We start from the raw sequence: 21,782 nt of genomic DNA on the forward strand, positions 1-21,782 counted from the left end.
CTAGGCCGCAGGGTGCCCAGGAGTTAGCAATTGCAACCCTGAATCGAAGGCCCCTTTTTGTACCAAGCCCCTTGGCACTTCAGTGCATGCCGAGCTAACAGTGGAAAGTGGACTGGGGGCAGCCACAAGGCTGCCCCGTAGGCAGGTGTTACATGCGCTATTTGGCAGCATTAGTGTCTGCTGAATGGGAACAGCACAGCAGGGGGAGGGGGGGCGCAGGTCAGGACAGAGGTGAGCTGGCAGAGCTCTGGGAGTGGGAGGGTCTGTGAACACTGGACCAGCAAGGCTGGTGGGTCAGCAAAGAGGCATTGGCAGGTCCGTGAGGGAAAGCTTGCCCAGCCCTTGGCTGCACTCACCCACCTCATTTACACACAGCAAGAGTCAAAGAAAACAAACATCTCATTGTAAACCTCTCAAGGAAATCGTGGGATTTTCTTCTGCAAATGAAACTATTGTGAGCTGACATGCTTCAGAGAAGCGTTATCACAGGAGCAGAAAGAGACCTGCCTGTTAATAAACAGACGGGGCAGGAAGGATACGCCAAAGGGGTGTGTCAGGCCGGCTCTGTATGGCAAGTAAAGATACTACCATGGGGGGGGGGGGCAGAGGGTGGGCTGATTGGCCGAGTAATTCTGTACGTGCCATCCACGTTGTACAGCTGCAGAGTTGGATTAAAACTTCGCTGTGTTTACTTGCCAACAGATTCTCCAGCTGTGCGTTGTCAGCTCTCGCAGGGCGGACTGTGCTTCCCAGTACTGCGCTGCAAAGGCAAAGGTAAGCTGAGAACCTCTTTCTGTCTTTCTGAATGCTCTGTGCAGTGATGTTATACTGCAGCACAACAAAGAAGTGACTTGCTTTGGTGCCCCAGGATCACAGCTCAGACCCAGCATCCTGCTGTGTTCACACTTGGGAGGAGTATAGAGCAGCATTTCATTGCTTATTTCGCATCCTATGGCTCAGTGGCATGAATACAGTGGAATCATTCCTCGTCCAGAGGAACCATGTTTATCTCCAAACAACTGCACTCCCCACAGAGATTCTCCCACACTGGAGTTGCAGTCTGTGCAGTGTCACACAATGAAATAGTTCAGGGCTTGTTTCCTTTCACTCCACCCAGAGTGTCAGCCCATGCATGCTCACAGGGAGCCTTTCCAGCATCTTGGAAGAGGCTGAGGCGCTAGAAAAATGTATCTCTCCTTGCTGGAGCAGAATGCTGTGTAAAGAAGTCTATCCTCTCTGTAGTCCCTTCTTGTCTGGTTTCAAAGCTCCCTTGATCAGGATGGTCCCCAGGTCACTCTCAGGGGAGGTCTGGAGGGTCGAGGCATGGCTACCATCAGCTACAAACAGGAAGAAGTGTGTTTGCTTGTTTCCTTCATTTGCAGACTCCGGACAGCAAGTCAGTAAAGGGCTCCTATTCCAAGGTGGAGCTTTCTGAGGCCAGAAATTACTTAATGGCCAGGTGAGGAGCAGGGGACTTGCCATGTTTCCTCTGTCTCTGCATCCTGAGATGTTAACCACTAAGGGTGCCTGGCTGGCTCCAGGGGCAGTACATGGGAGCTGCAATGCGTGTACTTAAGGGCTAACATTGCCAAGTAAATATAAAAAACCTAGAGGCTTGATTATGTTGTTTAGACACAACCCTGAGTAAGGGGCCGTGCAGAGCCCAGCTGCCCCAAGAGAAACATGGGGAGGTTTGTGCCTCAGCGAACCGATTGCTGCACAGGAGGATGGCACGTAATGCACATCCTGGCACATGCTGCCCCTGTGACACCCAGCTCCCGCCACAGGCTGATGCACAGGGAACACAATGTATCGGGGCTTTGACTCCTCCCCACCCCTTTGAGAGGACTTACGCCCCATCCCTGGTGTGCGTGGAGGAAGCAGTCTCTGTTCCCCATTGATTGTGACTGTCCCTGGTACTCACACAGGGTTTTGTAGGGCATGTGACAGAGACCTTGGCCTCTCATACGCACCTATGGGCTGGGTCAAGCACTCCAGGCAAGAATGTGCTCTTCTGAGAGCAAAAGACAGTGGGCTGTTCTTTTTTTCACTCTGGCACCAGTGAAGTAAGAGCCGCTCCCAAACCAACCACCACTTCAGGGAGCAGGGTCTGCTACCTTAGCCAGGCCAAATGCAGGCTGTAGCACAGTCTCAGCCACAGATTCCTTTTTGGGCCAAATACAAGTAACTGTGTCAAACCAGCAATGAACCAATGTGAGCAATGATAATAATGTTCCTGTGACTCCCTGTATATCATCTGGGCATGTAGCTCTCCTCGCTTCCAGCAGCCTGCCCATATATGCTGACGTGGTGGCCCGGACTGGAACTCCTCTGACACTCCTAACACTAAGGCTAGGTCTCCAATGCGAATAGCGTAGCTGAAGTCGGCGTATCTTAGGTCGATTTACCTGGCCGTGAGGACGGCGGCGAGTCGACTGCTGCCGCTCCCCCATCAACTCTGCTTCCACCTCTCGCTGCAGTGGAGTTCCGGAGTCGACGGAAGAGTGATCGGGGATTGATTTTATCACATCTACACTAGACTCAATAAATCGATCCCCAATAGATCGATCACTGCCGCCGATTCGGCGGGTAGTGTAGACATACCCTAAGTCAGGCTGTGCCTCACCTCTCCATTCTTTCTGCTTCCTGGAGCCTCTAGACAGGAGGCATTCCAGCTCTTTGTTGGCTTTCCCTGAGCTGACATTTCCAAGATACTTGCTGGAGTTTTCAGCGGGTGCTAGTGACATGGGATAAAATGTCAGCTCCAAACACTTTACGTTTCTTAACCTGGGGCTGGGGCTGATGTTTGGCCTGATAGGCTGGGAGGATTAAATGGTTAAAGGGATCTGGCTGCTCAGGACAAGCAAAGTCACCTAAGGGATTTGTTACACAGAGTTACTAGCCCCATCAGTACCTAGGCATTTAGACAAGGGGACCGTGACCACTTTGCCTGGAAAAGTCCAGGGCTGTGAGGAAAGTCTTCTAGGCAGATTTAGGCCAGAACAGGGCCCTATGCTGGGCTTCAGCACAAGTGAATGGCCCTGGCCTCTCCTCTCCATCCAGAGCACAGAGACAGAGTCTTCCTGACACTGGGGCTAAGTTGCTAATGCTTCACCTCCTGCCTAGAAGGCACAAGCAGAACAAGCAAGGGCTGCACTCATGCCCAATGCTTTCTCTGGGGTGCAGTGCCAGAGGGAGGGGCAGGAGCTGTTACATTATTAGAAGATGGTTTTGCTGAACCCTCCTTTTCCATCCATGAACCCACAGCCTGTGAGTATTAGTAAAAGATCCTTGATCTTTGCAGGGCATCAAAACCCAGGTGCAAATTTTGGGAGTTGGGCTGAGTTTAATGCACAGGAAGAAATGCATCACTCATGAAGGGCTGACTATAAAGTCTAGGGTGTTGCGGGAGCATAAGCCTTCTTAAAAGGTACGTCCCATGCAAATAGAACACTGTGGGCCTGTTCCAACTGCTTTTCACCCTCTGCCAGGGCCGGCTCCAGACCCCAGCGCGCCAAGCACGCGCTTGGGGCGGCGTCCCGCGGGAGGGCGGCAGGCGGCTCTGGCGGACCTCCCGCAGGCATGCCTGCGGAAGGTCCGCTGGTCCCGCGGCGCCGGTGGATTTCCCGCAGACGTGCCTGCGGAGGGGCCGCTGGTCCCTCCGCAGGCACGTCTGCGAGAGATCCACCGGCGACCGGCAGAGCGCCTCCCGCGGCGTGCCGCCCTGCTTGGGGCGGCGGAAATCCTAGAGCCGCCCCTGCCCTCTGCTTTCATCTCCACTTGTGCAAAGCAGCGTAAGACACAACTAATTCAGAAAGGGAGCTTTTTACACTCATAGGGTGCTGCTGGGAAAAAATCAGCATAATTAGATACATCTCTGACATCAGGCAGACCAAGGGTTAGTCTGATTTGTGGAGGGAACCAGAACTCACAAGGTGAATGCAGGGCTGTGAGAAAATCAGCTGCACTCCCCCACAGGCCTGCTTAGAGAATGAGCCTCTTGAACCCTCCTGTAAATGTAAATACTGAATACACTGAAAATATCCTCTGCACGCAGAGATGGAAACAGCTTCCACTGCGGAGCGCAGCCCCAGTTAGAGTGACCAGACAGCAAATGTGAAAAATCAGAACACGGGGTTGGGGGGTAATAGGCGCCTATATAAGAAAAATACCCCAAAATCGGGACTGTCCCTATAAAATCGGGACATCTGGTCAACCTAGGCCTGGTCAGCACCGCTCATGTCAGGCTCGTCCAGACAAAGCAGCACCACTGTCAGTCCTGCAGGGAACAAGGTGACTCAGTTTTGCCACTCTCTGATTTCTAGTGTGCAGACCAAACATACCAGCTATGATGCAGCACCTTTCCAGGCTCCTCAGAATCTGTATTCAGGGACAAGTGTCTAGGTGCTTAGCCTATTCGAATGATAGAAGGCAGCTGTTACATTCAGATCAGGAACTGGATCGTGGATGTTCCAGGGTTTGGGGTCAGGCCTATTTTTAAATAAATCTGGATCCCATTCCAACACCAAGGAAACCCACTCAGAACCACAGTATGCCCTTCTTCCTGAAGATCCCCTTCACTCCCCCTCTTAAAGTCAGTCAAGTCCAAGTTCCCACACACTAATGGCGCACAGGCTGATGCCGCTAAGGCACCACAGTTTCACAGCCAAGAGCACACACGGGAGTGAGGTGGCCAGCCTTTGCCTGCCCTTACCCGAAGGAGAGGTGGTCCTTTCAGGGTGAGGTCAGACATGACTCAGCCCCACAGCTTTCAGGCATATAGTCGAGTGCCTAGCCTTCTTAAAGGCTTTGGGTAAAATTGCAGGTGGGCCTGAGCTGCATGAGGGGCACTGAGGAGAGATGGTAAGTTGCTGTCAACCATCATTCCATCTCCTTGACGCTGGGGTCAGCAGGGCCCAGACTCGTTATCAGCCTGGTCAAGGGTGCAGTCTAGTGTAGAGCAAAGCACAGTGGCTCTTGCTTGCAGGTCAGCTAGACAAAAAGGTGCTCGCCAGCGATCAGCTGTGCATGGTCAAAGCAGAAATATTACCCAGCATGACAAGCAGAGGATGCATTCGAGGGCACTGCTGGGACAGGCCTTATGTCAGGGCCTGTCCCCATGGAGAGTTAAAAGCCATCAGCAAAAGGCCACCAGAGATCAGAAAGAGCATCAGCTTTAGAAAGGAAAATTACTAAGGGCTGGTCTACACTAGAATTGCGACAGCAGCTGTTCCGATGTAGCTGCACCGCTGTAGCGCTGCTAGTGCAGACGCTCTATGCCAACTGGAGAGAGCTCTCCCCTTGGCATAATTACTCCACCTCCCCATGCAGCGGTAGCTATGGCAGCGGGAGAGCTTCTCCCACTGACAGAGTGCTGTGCACACTGGTGCTGAGGTCTGTGTAACGTACGGTGGCCTGGGGGCGGTGGTTATAATGAAGTAAGCGCTAAGGCTGCTTTCTAATCAGCTGCCAAACAGTCAGAGTGCCACATCACACACACCTGTTCATAGGAATCCCATTCTGATTCATCAGGAATCATTAGACTGCCTGACCTTTATGTTATAGTTACATCATCAACTCTAAGAGCCACGTGTCTGCCTGATGGCTGACAAACCAGTTCTCCAAGGGACTCTCCCCCACTTCCTTTGGCTGAGGAGGTGGGTGGGATTGGGGGTTCTGCAGAGCCAGGATCCAGGGGCGAGGGGGGGGCACCTGACCACCTCTGAGGAGGACACCTGCTTTGTTTTATTATTTGTTTATGTGGATTTATGCAACCAGCTAAACAGGCAGCCTAACTGCTCAAATTACCCTCCCCTCCACAATTCATGGCACTCATCATGCTCCCTCATTTTCAAATGGCCAGCAAAAAAGAGAAGGCCTGTAGCATGCCTGGCAAGTCATCAGATTCAGGCTGATAGGGGGAGCTAATTCACAGATGCCCCCACAGTGTGTGCCCTGCAAATAGCCCCCTGGTTACACCAGCAGGGACTCTCTGCTGATAATCACTGTGCTAGCCACTGCAGCAGTTAGGAAGTTGGCAGATGATTTCCTATGCAAGAAAGCAGGAGATCTGGGTTCTGTCACTCCCCTGTGAACTTGGTTGAGTTACTGAACCATTGCTTCCTTTTGTCTGTTTAGACTGCAAGCTCTGCAGGATAAGAACTGCCTCTTACCATATGTTTCTATAGCACCTAGCACAATAGAGACCTGATCTCAGTTGGGGCCTCAAGATGCTCCCATGATATACAGACTGATTATGATAGTAAGGTCTGGGGAGAGAAAGTGGCAGCCACATTATGTTACGTATCATGTACTGTGCACTCAGACCCATCACCGGATTAATGCTCACCCACAGCCTGCAAGGAAGCCCAGCTAAGCACCCGCATCTGGCAGATGGAGAAACTAAGGCAGAGAACACCGATTTGTCCAAGGCAATACAGGAAATCCATGGCAGAGTCTGACTACTCCTGAGGGCATTTTGCGCCAAAAAAATTAAAAATTCTGCGCACAATATTTAAAAATTCTGCAAGTTTTATTTGTCAATAAATAAATGCGGAGACACTAGCATGGCAGTGGGAGCACAGGCCACTGGCTGCATGAAGGTGAGAGATCACCCTGCAGCCCCTTCCCTCCCCCATGACACAGACTCAGCTAGGGTGACCAGACGTCCCGATTTTATCGGGACTGTCCCGATATTTGCTTGTTTGTCCCGCGTCCCGACCAATGTTAGGTCGGGACACTGGACAAACAAGCAAAGGCTCCGGAGCCTGGAAGGGCTCGCGCCCTCCCCTGCCCCGACTCCGCCCCCTCCTTCTCCAATTGGATCCCTCCCCAAATCCCCGCCTCTTGCCAAGCAAACCATGCCCAGGAGACGCAGGGGAACGCGGGGCCGGGGTGAGTGTGAGTCCGACCTGGCCCCGAGCAGGCAGGACTCGGGCGCGGTACCTGGAGGGAGAGTAGGGGGTGGCCTGCGGGGCCAGGCGGTGGCTGTTCTCCCCACCTGGGCAGCGGGACGTGGGAGCAACTGCTGCTGCAGCTCCCACTGCCACGGGGGGAGGAAGCGGCCAAGCATGTGGCGCCCGGGCCCGAACCCCCCGAGCCCGGGCCTGCTGCGGGGACCCAGCAGCACACACGCTGCGCCCAGCCGCTGGCCAGTCGCGTCTGGGCTGGCTGCCCAGCTGGTGCAATCCCGCGGCGGAGGCATCGGCAGCCCAGCCCCGTTCGTTCCCCTGTGGGACCCGAGCGGGATGGGGGGGCTGGGGCCTGCTGCCCCCACTCCAGGGCCGCCCGCGGGATTGCACCAGCTTGGCAGCCAGCCCAGACGCGAGTGGCCAGGGGCTGGGCGCGCGCTGTGTGTGCGCTGGGTCCCTGCAGCAGGCCCGGGCTCGGGGGGTTCGTGGGCACAAGAGCCGCAGTTGCCAAGCTTGGCCAGCGGCCGCTTCCTCCCCCCGCAGATGTGGGAGCTGCAGCAGCGGCTGCTCTCAAGTCCCGCTGCCCAGGTGGGGAGAACAGCCGCCGCCGCCTGGCCCCGCAGGCCACTCCCTACTCTCCCTACAGGTACCGCGCCCGAGTCCTGCCTGCTCGGGGCCAGGCCGGACTCACACTCACCCTGGCCCCGTGCTCCCCTGAGTCTCCCGGGCCTCCCTCCAGCACTTGTGGAGGGAGGAGGAATCGGGGGTGGGGGATTTATTTATTTTTTGCTCTGCCGCCATTTTTTCCCTCTCTGCCCCCGCTGCCCCCCCCCCGCGTCCCGATATTTGACCTGGGTGATCTGGTCACCCTAGACTCAGCAGTGATGCTGCACCTAACCCTGACACAGCACAAGGGCTGGTCCTGCCCCAGAAATACCCTGGGGCCCTGCCCCTCTGTGCCAAGTGCACTGGACGTGGGGAAGGCAGGCTCAACCAGGCGGGATCCAAATGTGAAGGGACTCAGTGTGGGGAGGATCCAGGTGTGGGGTGTGAGGCTTCCGTGTGGGACAATATGGGTGCTGGCAGCTCAGTGTGGGTCTATGTGTGGGAAGATCTGGATGCACAGAGGCTCATTGGGGGATTTCAGGTGCAGGGGAAATGGGACTCTACAGAGGCTTCCAGGTGAAGGTGGTTGGGGCTCAGCAGGGGGTTTGGGCGTGGGGTCTCAGCAGGAGAGTCTGGGTGCTGAGGGAGTGGGGCTTGGGGGTCTGGGTGCAGCTAGCTGGGGGTCAGTGGATGTGGAGGCTCAGGGGGGTCCAGGAGGGTGGGGCTTATCAGGGTGGGGGTTTGAGTGCAAGGAGATCAGTGGAGTGTTCTGGGTGCAGAGGTGGGGGTCTGGAGGCAGGGGGTCTGGTTGCAGTGGGGCTCCAGATGCAGGGGTTGAGGTTCAGTGGGGTGGGGTTTGGGTATGGAGGGCTGGGGGGTGTGGGTGTACAGGATGAGGTCAGCTGGAGGCAGGTATGGGAGGTCCAGATGGATGGGGGTTGGATGGATGGGGGAGCAGCTCCCTGTACAGTGACCCTTCCCCTGCGGCTGAGGAGAGATGGGGGAAGGAAGCAGGGGAGGATGCTGAGCTTCCTGCAGCCAGGGGAGGTTTTGAGGGGTGGGTCTGACATAGTCCCAGCCACTCTTTGCACGGGAAGAGGAAGCCCCTTTCTCTTCTCCCTCCAGCTCAGCTGGGACTAGCTGCTGATTCCGGCGCAGGGTAGGAGCCACCAGCTGGGGCATCCCCAGCCCTGCGGTGACTTACCTCTCTGCCAATTGCTCCAGGTGATTGAAACAAAGTACCTGCATTGTGACGGAGGGGTGCATGACCGCTTTTGCAGCTTCCCTTTGCTTCCCTGTCAGAAAGTCATTTTTCTGTGAGGAAGCAAAGGAATCTGTGGGGATGTAAATTCTGTGTACGCGCAGTGGCACAAAATTCCCCCAGGAATAAGAGTCTGGATCGATTTCAGGAGCTCCTGGCTGTTAGCCTGTGCCTTAGAAAGCAGAGTTATTGAAACACACCATACCCACTAAGGGACTGGCAGGCTGCCATGGCACCCCATTATACTGTCCCCCCCTGGAGGCGGTGCTGTGGTTATGGAGGAGCCACAAAGGGAACTTGAAATGAAAAGAGGCTCTTTCTGCAGGTCCAGATTTCCATTACTCAGTCATCACCTATAACTGGGCCAGATTTTCAAATGAACTCAGCACTAAACATGCACAGAACATGCTGAGGTCTTTGGACAATGTGGTTGCAGGTGCAGAGCCCTTCTGGAAATGCCAGCCCTCGTGTATGTAGAATCTCAGTTTCCTTGTTCAGCATTGTTGTGGTTAAGAACCCAAGAACAGCCATACTGGGTCAGACCAATGGCCCATCTAGCCCAGTTTCCTGGCCAGTGGCCAATGCCAAGTGCTTCAGAGGGAATGAACAGAACATGGCAATTAGTGGGTGATCCACCCCATGTCATACAGTCCCAGCTTCTGGCCATCAGAGGCTTAGGGCCACCCAGAGCGTGGGGATGCATCGCTGACCATCTTAGCTAATAGCCATTGATGGACCTATTCTCCATGAACTTATCTCATTCTTTTTTGAACCCTGTTATAGTCTTAGCCTTTACAGCATCCTCTGGCAATGAGCTGCACAGGTTGACTGTGCATTGTGTGAAGAAGAACTTCCTTTTGTTTGTTTTAAACCTTCTGCCTGTTAATTTCATTAGGTGAGCCCGAGTTCTTGTGTTATGTGAAAGGGTAAATAACCCTTCATTATTCACTTTCTCCACACCAGTCATGATTTTATAGACCTCTGTCCAGAGGTGAAAGTAAGCTGGTACGCCCCGGTTCGGCATACCGGCAAGAGCCAGTGCACCGTACCGGGGTGGCCTGGCTGCCCCAGGAGGCAATTTAAAGGGCCTGGAGCTCCCAGCAGTGGCTGGAGCCCCGGGCGCTTTAAATTGCTGCCAGAGATCTGCTGCCAGAGCCCTGGGGTAGCAGCGGGACTCCAAGGGTTCTTTAAAGGGCCTGGGGCTCCCACTGCCTCTACGGCCCCGGCCCTTTAAACCACTGCCAGATCCTCTGGCTGCCACTGCTACCCCAGGGCCCTGGCAGGCTCCAGCGGCTATTTAAAGGGCTGGGGCTGTAGTGGCGGCCGAGCCCTGGGCCCTTTAAACTGCTGCCGGAGCCCCCAGCTGCCGCTGCTACTCCGGCGGGGGAGGGAGAGGGCACTGACCCCCCATTCCCACCCTTTCCGCCTGAGGCCCCACCCCTTCTGGGGGCCAGAGCCGGCCCCAACCCAGCCCCATACTGGTAAGTCCCTATTTCTACTTTCACGCCTGCCTCTATCATATCCCTTCTTAGTCATCTCTTTTCCAAGGTGAACAGTCCCAGTCTCATATGGAAGCTGTTCCATACCCCTCATCATTTTTGTTGCCCTTCTCTGGTTTGACACTGACAGTAACAAACAGTGAGGCTTATATTAGCAGGGTCTAGGAGGTCAGTATTCCATTCACCCCAGAATGAAAGAGAGGCATGTTTAGAGTTCTAGCTCAGTGCATGCAATCTTGTGTCCCTCTAGTGCAGTGGACCCCAACCTTTTTCGTCTGGCGGGCACCGGAGGATGAGCCACCGAGGACCAGGGCCGGTGGATGAGCATCCACCGAAATGCCGCTGAGAAGCGGCAACGTCAATAGACGTCACCACTGAAATACCACCGAAAATCATCGGCGTTTCGGCGGCAACGCCTCTCGATGACGCTACTTCGCGGTGGCATTTCAGCAGATGCTTGTCTCTGGCCAGTACATGGGCGCACATAGATGCCCTGGCGGGCGCCATGGCACCCACGGGCACCACGTTGGGGACCACTGCTCTAGTGGGTGATCCTAAAGCAGTGAGGCCTCTTCGGTTAGCTCAAGTAGGAGGCGTTTTGGTTTATGAGCTGAAAGTCTCTGCTTTGATTCCATACTGCTGACTATATCCCTCTAGAAGCAGACCCGCTCGTTACGCAGGGGTGGTGCTTGTTATTGCACATAACATAACTTCTGTGTGTGTCAAATGCACATTTCCTGCACTGGGTATCTTGGCTACTGGTGCCCAGGTTCTGTGTGAATGGTGGGTGGGAAGCAGGTTCTCCCTGTGCATCTCTTTCACTACTCGAGCTTGTGACTCTTGGCTTGCTGAGTTCCTGTTTGCAGAGGATTAGTAACTCTGGCAGCTGCCCCATCTCCCTTGTTGCAAATGGAGGTGGGTTGTTTTGTTCGTTTCAGGTCATTATTCTCTTTACACGTGACAGAGAAAAAAACGAAAAGCAGAAATGACGTGCAGGGAAAGAGCTCTTTAATCCAGAGGCGGATGCAAGCTCCCGCTTCAATGGGTGCACAATAGACCAAGGAGTGGGGGGCTCAGTAGGTGGATGTTGGGTCAGAGAGTGCCCAGGCCAGTGGGGTCACTGACCTCCCCACAAGTCTGTGCCCTATGTGTGGCTAGGGGGCTGCTTCCTGTTCCACCTCTTCCTGAGCTCTGGCCCACTGCCAGTGGAAGCGTTGTTCCCAACCCCACTCCTACCTCCAGGCTCCTGGCCTGATGGGTCCCCTTGGACCCAGCACGATGATGTCAGCAGCAGCAACAGTGGGATCTGGGCGGGCACGGCCAGGGCAGGCCTGTCGCTCACCGCACTAGCGTGGCAGGCACCAAACGTGAATGGCACTGCAACCCCATGCACTAGGTCGCCACGTCACTCACTCGCCCTTGGCTCAGCAGCCCCTCCGTCATGCGGGATGGCTGTGTCAAACCTGCGTGCTGCTGGGACCCCATGCTCCACATTGCACGCCACTCACTGCCAGGCCAGACCTAAATGGTGCTGGTGCAACCCTCCCTAGAGCCACCAGTGCTTTCAGCTAGTATCGCTGTGGGCTGTGAGGAGAGGATAATGTGCACCATGCACTGTATGCAGGCCTACCAGTGGGTGCAGTATGGGTTATTGGCTGCGATTCTGTCTCTGCACCACTGATCAGTATCATCAGAGTTCAGCACATGCCTAGGGCCACATATAGGTTGCTATTGTCTACAATCTGCCTCCTTTCGCTGACCATATCCAGGACAGGCTTCCTAGCTATTTCTTTGCTGAGCACAACTTGAACCTGCAAGCAGAGTGAGTGATTGATATTAGTATTTCCTATCAGACAGATGCAAATCTTTGGCTGAAGCAACACCACCAAAGGTCCTACCTATCTGCACTAGACAGGGTCAGGAAATTCATTACATTCTCATTGCCTCCATTTCTCATAGCCTGTTTGTGGCTACTGCAGTCACACCATGCTAGGCTCCAGCGCTGCAAGTTAGTTTATCCATCCATACTGTCACTGCTGTGCCCCTCATGGGGAAGAGGAGACAGGAGCGAGTTATAATGAAGATGAAGTGGATTTGTCATTGAGGCTGCTGGACACAGACAGAGCCCGTGGGTCACTCACTCTTGGATTAAATAAACTCACTTGGAGATGGTTAGTGTTATCATACCAGGTATCTTAAATCCTGGCCTGGATTTCCAGGCAGGGAAGGGATTTCTCATTCTGTTATGGGAACATTTAGCCTGAGCTGGGCTGGCTTATTCCAGTGGTTCCCAAACGTTTTACTCCGGCCTCCCACCAACTGCATTGTCTGTTTGAAGGACCCACCGTTCCATATTGTAATAAAGCTGCCCATGACCTGAGGACCCCCCTACAGCCAGAGGTTGCCCTGCAGCACCCAGCCTCTGGTTCCCACTCTTCAGGGTCTTCTTAACCAGACTCCACACAGACTTGCCTTGTCCATTCACCACCCCTTCTCAGGGGTCACATAAATAAATAAAGCTCCAAAAGAAAATTCAAATTTCTACAACACAGTCCCTATGTCTTACCCTCCCAAGCTTTTCCTGCCTGTAGTCTCAGGAGGGAAAGCCCACAGCCCAGGTCTTTCTGCTGGAGCCTGCTCACTCCCAGTAGTCTCCAATTCAGCTGACTCTCTGGCTTGCCTGCTCTGAACCTTGAGTCTCTAGCTCTGACTTCCAAACCCCTGCAGGGAACTTCCCATGACATACTGCCCTTCTGTCCAGCCCCTGCTGCCTTTTATAGGGAATGACCTGCTGAACCCAGGTGTGCCTCTTTAGGAATCAGATTTGGCTAGCCCCAGGCCTCCAGCCCCTATGGGCAAGCCCCCTTGTTACATGTGCTCACACAGAGATATAAGTTACTGTTGCTTGCTAGGAGCTGTCCTACCAGGCTGTGGAGTGCCCTGTAAGTGCGAGTGCCATCCAGACCCCTGCTCCCCCCTTCGCAGCCCTGCAGCCCTCCTCCTCCGATGATGATTTGGTCCCCAAGCCCTCTTGCTCTTGCTCTCCCAGCCCTGCTCTCCCTGCAGTCCGAGCTGGCACCTCTCACCAGACTGTCTGCTTGTTGGCTCTGGCCACTTCCTCTGTGCTGCTGCATTTCTCTCTGGAAAATCTCAAGTTGGTATTGGGTTGTTGCCTGCCATGTGTCCCACATTTTAAAGAGCGATTTCCACTTCATGGTGTTCTCTCTCTCTCTCTCATAGAGTCTCAGGGATGGAAGGGACCTTAGGAGGTCATCTAGTCCAACCCCCTGCTCAAAGGGAGAACCAATCCACAGACAGATTTTTGCCCCAGATTCCTAAATGGCCCCCTTAAGGATTGAGCTCACAACCCTGGATTTAGCAGGCCAATGTTCAAGCCACTGAGCATTATGCAAATCAAACAAAACCAAGAATATTTCTGATTTACATTACATTGGTAACTTGCATGGAGTTACATTGGATAACAAATGACAATGACAAATAGATTGATAGATTTCAAGGCCAGAAGGGACCATTGTGATCATCTAACCTGGCCTCATGAATAACACAGGCCAGAAACCAGCCCCAAAATAATTCCTTTTGAACTAGAACATGTCTTTTTAAAAAATCCAATCTTGAAATATTATCAATGTGAAAGGGATGCGCTGATGAAATAACCACATCTGTCGTAGGGTCCTAGCCACTTACTTCTGGAGTGTCCCAAATTCAGATGAGTGCTGCTAGCTTCATCTCTCTGGATTGTGTTTAGAATCACACAGTAGCCAAACAGCTGCCTCTAGGCTTCTAGCTGCATAGGTTCCTATACATGGCTTATTCCAGCAGGTATACAAAGTAGTGTACATTTATGAAAAGCAGCTCAGCTGACTTCAGTGGGACCAGGATTTCAGCCCAGCTGAGTAAATGAACCCTGGGGCTGAAACCTCTCCATATCTGGGAAGCCAGAGCCTTTTGCTTTCTCAGCGTATTCCAGCACATGTGCCTTGGACATACTGCATAGCTGTCCTAATGTGCCATTTTGAATGGAGTCGGCCCCACTTTGAGGACTGTTATGCATGTGTGAATATGAGCTTACAGAAGAGCCTGCAGAATTGGACTGACATCACCAGTTTGTTTCATACAGCCCATTGCAAGGCTATAACTTTCATGCACTACTAAATGGAGCCAGCTTCGAAGCAGTACCTGCAAGATGAACAACTCTGTGTCACATTAACAGTCCCCATAGTTATCCATCCCCATCACCCTATATTCCCCGGGTCTTTTCCCCCATTTCTCTCACTCATGCGCCATTATTTTCCCTTCTCCTCCCCCCACCCTTTTTATCTTGGAACTTTCAGCCCCCACACACTAATTGGGATGAAGTGTTTTCCTGACTTTGATTAAAATATAGAAGTGGGCACTTTCTGATGTCCCAGTTGAGCTACATCCTGAAATTGTGGGTCAGTGGATGACCAGAATTGATCAAAGGAGAGAACCGCAGAGTATTACTGTGTACACCAAACAGAATCCTGGCATGGGGAAGTGGTGGCAATAGAGATTGGTTACCCTGAGTTAGCATCGACTCCCTTACCCTGGCATACCTGACTGGCTGCCTTTGCCTGGTCAGATCCTGCTGTGAAAATGTTTAGAAAGTATGAAAAACACCTCCTCACCTGAACGAGGAACAGCATGATTAGCCAATAGTCTTTGTTTATCTTGTTGCAATCTACAGTATATTTAAGACTCATTCCTGGCTGAGTCATGCTATGAAACCTGCAAGCCTGCCAAGAGCAACACCATAATCCTGTTTATAAAAAAGTAACCTATTCCAGTGTCTGGTAAGGTGTACAGCTGGGTGTGGTGTCAAGCAGCCTGTGATGTCACCACACAGGCAATAGTTTAGAGTTCATGACACTAAACAACCCTGAGTATATCTCTGTCAGCTTCCCCATCATTCTGCTCTCCGGGCCTCCTTTACATCTTGTAATTTATCTTAATAACATCCTGTCTCACAGACATGTCTAGTCTACTCATGTCACACACACACTTAACTCACCTAAGTTGTTCGAGGTGTTGACATTGGGCAAAACTCTGTGCTTTCACTTTGCAAAATCTCAGGTATTTGGACACCAAGTTCCTTTTAAAAGCAAGCCATGTGGGTGGCTTTGAAAATCTCAGACAGAGGGCAGAGATGGTCAACTTTTACAAATTCCCATTTTTCAACAAAATGTATCGTTGAGATTTTAGATTTTAGAAAAGGAATTTTCACAAATTTTTCCCTATGTTTCAAGAAACTTTCAAAACTTTTTTGCAGACATGAGATTTCATTTGCTCCCACCCAAGTTTCAGACACTCCTTGTTATTTTTTTCAAATTTCACAGCTGTTTTTAAGAAATTGCCTGTTTCTACTGAAGTGAAAACTGCTTCTCACTTTCTGCCAAAAGATACCAAGCAGCATTTGTGATTGAAAAGTGAGCTAAAAGGCAATTAGGCCGTTTCTTTTAGGTAGAACAAGACAGAAAGCCAGAATCTACTGGTTTCCCTCCAGTAGAGGGAAACTACTCGTAACAGCTAAGCTACAAAATATCAAAGACCATAAATCACTGTCCATTCACTAGTTCACATTTTCCTCTCCAGAAGCGGCTGCATTTCAGAGGTGGGTGAAATGATTCATACATATATACACATTTGTAAAGCTCTTTGGGCCAAACAGACCCATTAAAGTCAATGAGATGACTACGGCGAGTAACTGCTCACTGATGGGAGAAAGAGTTCCCAATCTGGCCTTTAGGATTAAGGGCCATGTATAAACATCTTGCATACAGAACTCATACAAGCATTTTACTGCACTTTACACCACCCCCACCGTGTGCTAGAGACTTTTACTAGCGGGAGCAAGTAGTTGAATGAAATAATTATTTGTTGGTCCTAGCAGCTGGCTTGCTGTGTAACCACTCACTCAGTGATTTAGGAGGGACCATGTCTCTCAGTTACAGACTCCACATCAGTGATACTTTGATAAGCTCCTTGGAATTTCTTTTTAAATTATTCTTCTCATAAAAGAAAAGAGAGAAATCATGAAATAAAATGGTGAAACCTGCTCCCTTTTCTGATGTCAGCAAAGCTACCCATAAGTAGGGGAGTCAGAACTAACAAGATGTCCTGCGTTCCAGTGTAGTGCCCTGTTCCACTTGGCCATTTCTAGTCATAACACAAGGTAATTGTCATGGCTGCAGGACTAGCAGCATCTCTGTCCCTTCTTTGGTCTCTCTGAGTGACCCACTCAGGTGTCAGGCATCAAGCTTTTACCTACCCTACTGTGGAATCACTTGATTCTCTCGCTCTTAAACCAAACCCTGGGTTACACACCCTGCAAATCCACTGGGCTTACCCGGCACGTCCAGCTGGGTTAAGTGCCTGTGGTTCTTCCCTTCAGGAGTCTGTGAGCAGTGGGAAATGCAGTAAACAGGCATTCCTTACACCCAAGGATTGTTTATTTAACAGTAGGAATAAAGCATTTGGAGAGAGAGACTTTAAAACAGTCTGTGTACTTGTCTATCGTACCCAAAACCATCCTGTGATGGTGGGCCAGGCAGACCAATGGGTCCTGGGTGCTGGCCTGGACAGCCCGTCCCCAACAACTACATTCCCCTGTAAAGAGCCACGTTTTGTCCATCCAGAGCTCTCTGTTCTTTTGGTTTCCCAGCTGTTGGCCCTGCTTGTTTGTGGCTCAGCGGAAGGTTGAGCCAGACCCCTCAGAGCCAATGGTTCTGCCATTACCCTGTAACCACCCTTAGGGGCTGCTGAGGGATGTCTTACCTTGTGCCATTTTTCACCTTCCAGTTTGTTTCCTAACAGTTCTGTTGATTTAACTCAATATAGTCAAACTATGAACATCCCAATAACCAGGTCTCACAGTGTATCATTGATAAATTAGTACAGAGCAGTCCCGTGTCCATTGCAGCAGCAAAGAAAAATTGGATGTATAATTTAACAGATTTCTTTATAACCGAAAAGATATTTTAACCAAACATTTATCTGGGATCTCAAATTCCTCAGGGGATTAGGGCTTCCAGATATACCTGTAATCCCAGATCTCTTGCAGACTGGCTTGTCTAGATCTATAACATGTAGTATCTCTATGTGTAGGGAAAATGTAACATCTCTCAGGGCTTGTCTACATGGTGAAATAGCCTGGAATTATTCTGCAATAGTTATATCGCACTAGCTCCCCATGTGGACACTCGTATTCTGTGTGCAGTTTAGTGTAATCTTCTTTAAAACAATCCTTTAACCTACAGGAAACTTTCCCTGATTTATAAATATTTTGGACTTGAGCTGTATCAGAATAATAGATGCCCTCATTAATTTATCTTCTCTTTAGCTTTCACACAGCTGCACGTGGCTTCAGCCGCACACTAACATCACTGAGGTTATGTGGCTCGTTAGAGTAGGGAGATTTCATTTGCTACTTTGCTCTTTTCTTTTGTTTTCTTTTCTGCCTTCCTCGCTTTGCAGTGTGTAGCTAATTTCCATATACTACACTTTAATGACAATAAAAAAAGAGAATAGAGAACTCAGCTCTGATACCAGGTTGGCCTGGATAACCATTAGAGCTTGTAACATGGTTCTTATCTCACTGGTAAATTAGAATAGGGCATAGTTTCCTTTAGAAATAACTGTCCAGAAACTAGTGTGCTTCCTCCATCCAGCAGTAAAGCTCCCATGCTCTCCCCTTTGGCACTTTCTGTTCTCATCCGGATGAGGTCATGCAGAAAGACCCGATCTGACACCACACAGGAAAGACATTTTGCATGACATAAAGAGGGATAATTAAGTGGATCAGGGAGAACAGGGAGCTGTGATCCTGAAACAATGAGAAACTGTTGCTGACTGCCAACTTCTGCCTAGGTACAGGACTAAGGGCACAGCAAGGTGTGGGTAGTTACATTCTACATTAGCATGATGAAGGGTTTAGCATTTAAAGTCATAGAATCATAGAATATCAGGGTTGGAAGGGACCTCAGGAGGTATCTAGTCCAACCCCCTGCTCAAAGCAGGACCAATCCCCAACTAAATCATCCCAGCCAGGGCTTCATCAAGCCTGACCTTAAAAACCTCTAAGGAAGGAGATTTCACCACCTCCCTAGGTAACCCATTCCAGTGTTTCACCACCCTACTAGTGAAAAAGTTTTTCCTAATATCCAACCTAAACCTCCCCTACTGCAACTTGAGACCATTACTCCTTGTTCTGTCATCTGCTACCACTGAGAACAGTCTAGCTCCATCCTCTTCGGAATCCCCTTTCAGGTAGTTGAAAGCAGCTATCAAATCCCCCCTCATTCTTCTCTTCTGCAGACTAAACAATCCCAGTTCCCTCAGCCTCTCCTCATAAATCATGTGCTCCAGCCCCCTAATCATTTTCGTTGCCCTCCACTGGACTCTCTCCAATTTGTCCACATCCTTCTTGTAGTGTGGGGCCCAAAACTGGACACAGTACTCCAGATGAGGCCTCACCAATGTCGAATAGAGGGGAATGATCACGTGCCTCGATCTACTTATATAGCCCAAAATGCCGTTAGCCTTCTTGGCAACAAGGGCGCACTGTTGACTCATATCCAGCTTCTCGTCCACTGTAACCCCTAGATCCTTTTCTGCAGAACTGCTGCCTAGCCATTCAGTCCCTAGTCTGTAGCAGTGCATGGGATTTTTCCATCCTAAGTGCAGGACTCTTGTCCTTATTGAACCTCATCAGGTTTCTTTTGGCCCAATCCTCTAATTTGTCTAGGTCCCTCTGTATCCTATCCCTACTCTCCAGTGTATCTACCACTCCTCCCAGTTTAGTGTCATCTGCAGACTTGCTGAGAGTGCAGTCCACACCATCCTCCAGATCATTAATGAAGATACTGAACAAAACCGGCCCCAGGACCGACCCTTGGGGCACGCCGCTTGATACCGGCTGCTAACTAGACATGGAGCCATTGATCACTACTGTTGAGCCCGATGATCTAGCCAACTTTCTATCCACCTTATAGTCCATTCATCCAGCCCATACTTCTTTAACTTGCTGGCAAGAATACTGTGGGACTTGTTGCCTCTTACTACTCACTGCTTAAGAAGGATATAGGATGCCCCCCTAAGATGCATGGGATGCGGGGTCCCAAGAGGCTACATGCTTTGCTTGATATATATATTCAAAGAGTGTGAAGCAGCAGATTGTGATAATGAAACAATCAAACATGCATACAAATAGGTAAAAGGAGCCTAAAAAGGCAGTTGCTGAGACAAGAATAGAGGCTGAAAAGGAAACAAAGAGGAAGATGGAGGAAGATGACAGTAGGAAATTGTATCAGAGGGGTAGCCGTGTTAGTCTGGTTCTGTAGAAGCAGCAAAGAATCCTGTGGCACCTTATAGACTAACAGACGTTTTGCAGCATGAGCTTTCGTGGGTGAATACCCACTTCTTCGGATGCAAGACAGTAGGAAATTGGTTTTTGGGTTGGCAAAAAATGGAGTGAAACACAAGAAGTGAAGAACTTTTTGTGTGATGGATGGGAACTCTGTGGTGACTAACCCTAAAGAGGTGGTAGAAGAATGGAAAAAATATGTCTCTCAAGTCAAGACCATTCACTATCTATGCCCCACCCCTTTTTTTCATTGCTCAGCTGCAATTAAGGGAGTTCTGAATGTAGGGTTCTTGAGTTTTACCCTTGCATGCATGGATACTTTGAGATTTTTAACCACTCAGATTTATTAATTCACAAAGATCTATAATCAATAGTTTTATAGATCATGTTTAGATGCACCAAACCTGGACATGTAATGAACACAAAATACACATGCAGTCTTGCAAGCAATTAGCATAGGTGTTGGGGACCAGCAATTATATGAAGAAAGAATACAAATCACCAAAATAGAATAGAATAGAAGAGAATATTAGGGTTGGACGAGATCTCAGGAGGTCATCTAGTCCAATCCCCTGCTCAAAGCAGGACCAACACCAACTAAATCATCCCAGCCAAGGCTTTGTCAGGCTGGGCCTTAAAAACCTCTAAGGAAGGAGATTCCACCACTTCTCTAGGGAACCCATTCCAGTGCTTCACCACCCTCCTAGTGAAATAGTGTTTCCTAATATCCAACCTAGATCTCCCCCACAGCAACTTGAGATCATTACTCCTTGTTCTGTCATCTGCCACCACTGAGAACAGCTGAGCTCCATCCTCTTTGGAACCCCCCTTCAGGTAGTTGAAAGCTGCTATCAAATCCCTCCTCTTCTCGTCTGCAGACTATATAACCCCAGTTCTCTCAGTCTCTCCTCGAAAGTCATGTGCCCCAACCACCTAATCATTTTCATTGTCCCCGCTGGAATCTCTCCAATTTGTCCACATCCCTTCTGAAGTGGGGGGACCAAAACTGGATGCAATACTCCAGGTGTGGCCTCACCAGTGCCAAATAGGGGGGAATAATCACTTCCCTCGATCTGCTGTCAATGCTCCTACTAATACAGCCCAATTTGCCATTGGCCGTCTTGGCAACAAGAGCACACTGCTGACTCTCATCCAGTTTCTCGTCCACTGTAATCCCCAGGTCCTCATCTGCAGAACTGCTGCTTAGCCAGTCTGTCCCCAGCCTGTAGCGGTGCATGGGATTCTTCCTTCTTCTGCACTTGTCCTTGCTGAACCTCATAAGATTTCTTTTGGCTCAATCCTCCAATTTATCTAGGTCACTCTGGACCCTATCCCTACTCTCCAGGGTATCTACCTCTCTCCCCACCTTAGTGTCATCTGCAAACTTGCTGAGAGTGCAATTCATCCCATCATCCAAATCATTCATAAAGATGTTGAACAAAACCGGCCCCAGGACTGACCCCTGGGGCACTCTGGTTGATACTGGCTGCCAGCTAGATATCGAGCTGTTGATCACTACCCATTGAGCCCGACAATCTAGCCAGCTTTCTATCCACCTTATAATCCATTAATCCAATCCATACTTTTTTAACTTGCTGGCAAGAATACTGTGGGAGACCATATCAAAAGCTTTACTAAAGTCAAGATATATCATATCCACTGCTTTCTCCATATCCACAGAGCCAGTTACCTCATCATAGAAGGCAATCAGGTTGGTCAGGCATGACTTGCCCTTGGTGAATCCATGTTGACTGTTCCTAATTACCTTCCTCTCCTCCAAGTTCTTCAAAATGGATTCTTTGAGGACCTGCTTCATGATTTTTCCAGGGGCTGAGGTGAGGCTGACCAGTCTGTAGTTCCCCGGATTGTCCTTCTTTCCTTTTTTAAAGATGGACACTATATTTGTCTTTTTCCAATCGTCCAGGACCTCCCCCGATCACCACAAATTTTCAAAGATAATGGCTAATGGCTCTGAAATCACATCAGCCAACTCCCTCTCACCCTCAAATGCAGTGCATCCACCCCCAGGGACTTGTGCATGTCCAGTTTTTCTAAATAGTCCTTAACCTGTTCTTTCACCACTGACGGCTGCTCGCCTAGTCCCC

At 50.5% G+C, this 21,782-nt stretch overlaps 1 protein-coding gene across 1 annotated transcript in view; it reads left to right on the forward strand.

Moving 5' to 3' along the window:
- Window positions 1-726: 726 nt before the first annotated feature.
- LOC123352571 (ectonucleoside triphosphate diphosphohydrolase 8-like) overlaps window positions 727-21,782 on the forward strand; it is a 65,369-nt gene continuing 44,313 nt past the window's right edge. The window contains exon 1 of the mRNA XM_044992902.1: window positions 727-774. The gene's annotated coding sequence lies outside the window, so the exon portion shown is untranslated. The remainder of the gene's footprint in view (window positions 775-21,782) is intronic.

The sequence above is a fragment of the Mauremys mutica genome, chromosome 18, assembly GCF_020497125.1.
Source record: "Mauremys mutica isolate MM-2020 ecotype Southern chromosome 18, ASM2049712v1, whole genome shotgun sequence".
Lineage (NCBI taxonomy): Eukaryota > Metazoa > Chordata > Testudines > Geoemydidae > Mauremys > Mauremys mutica.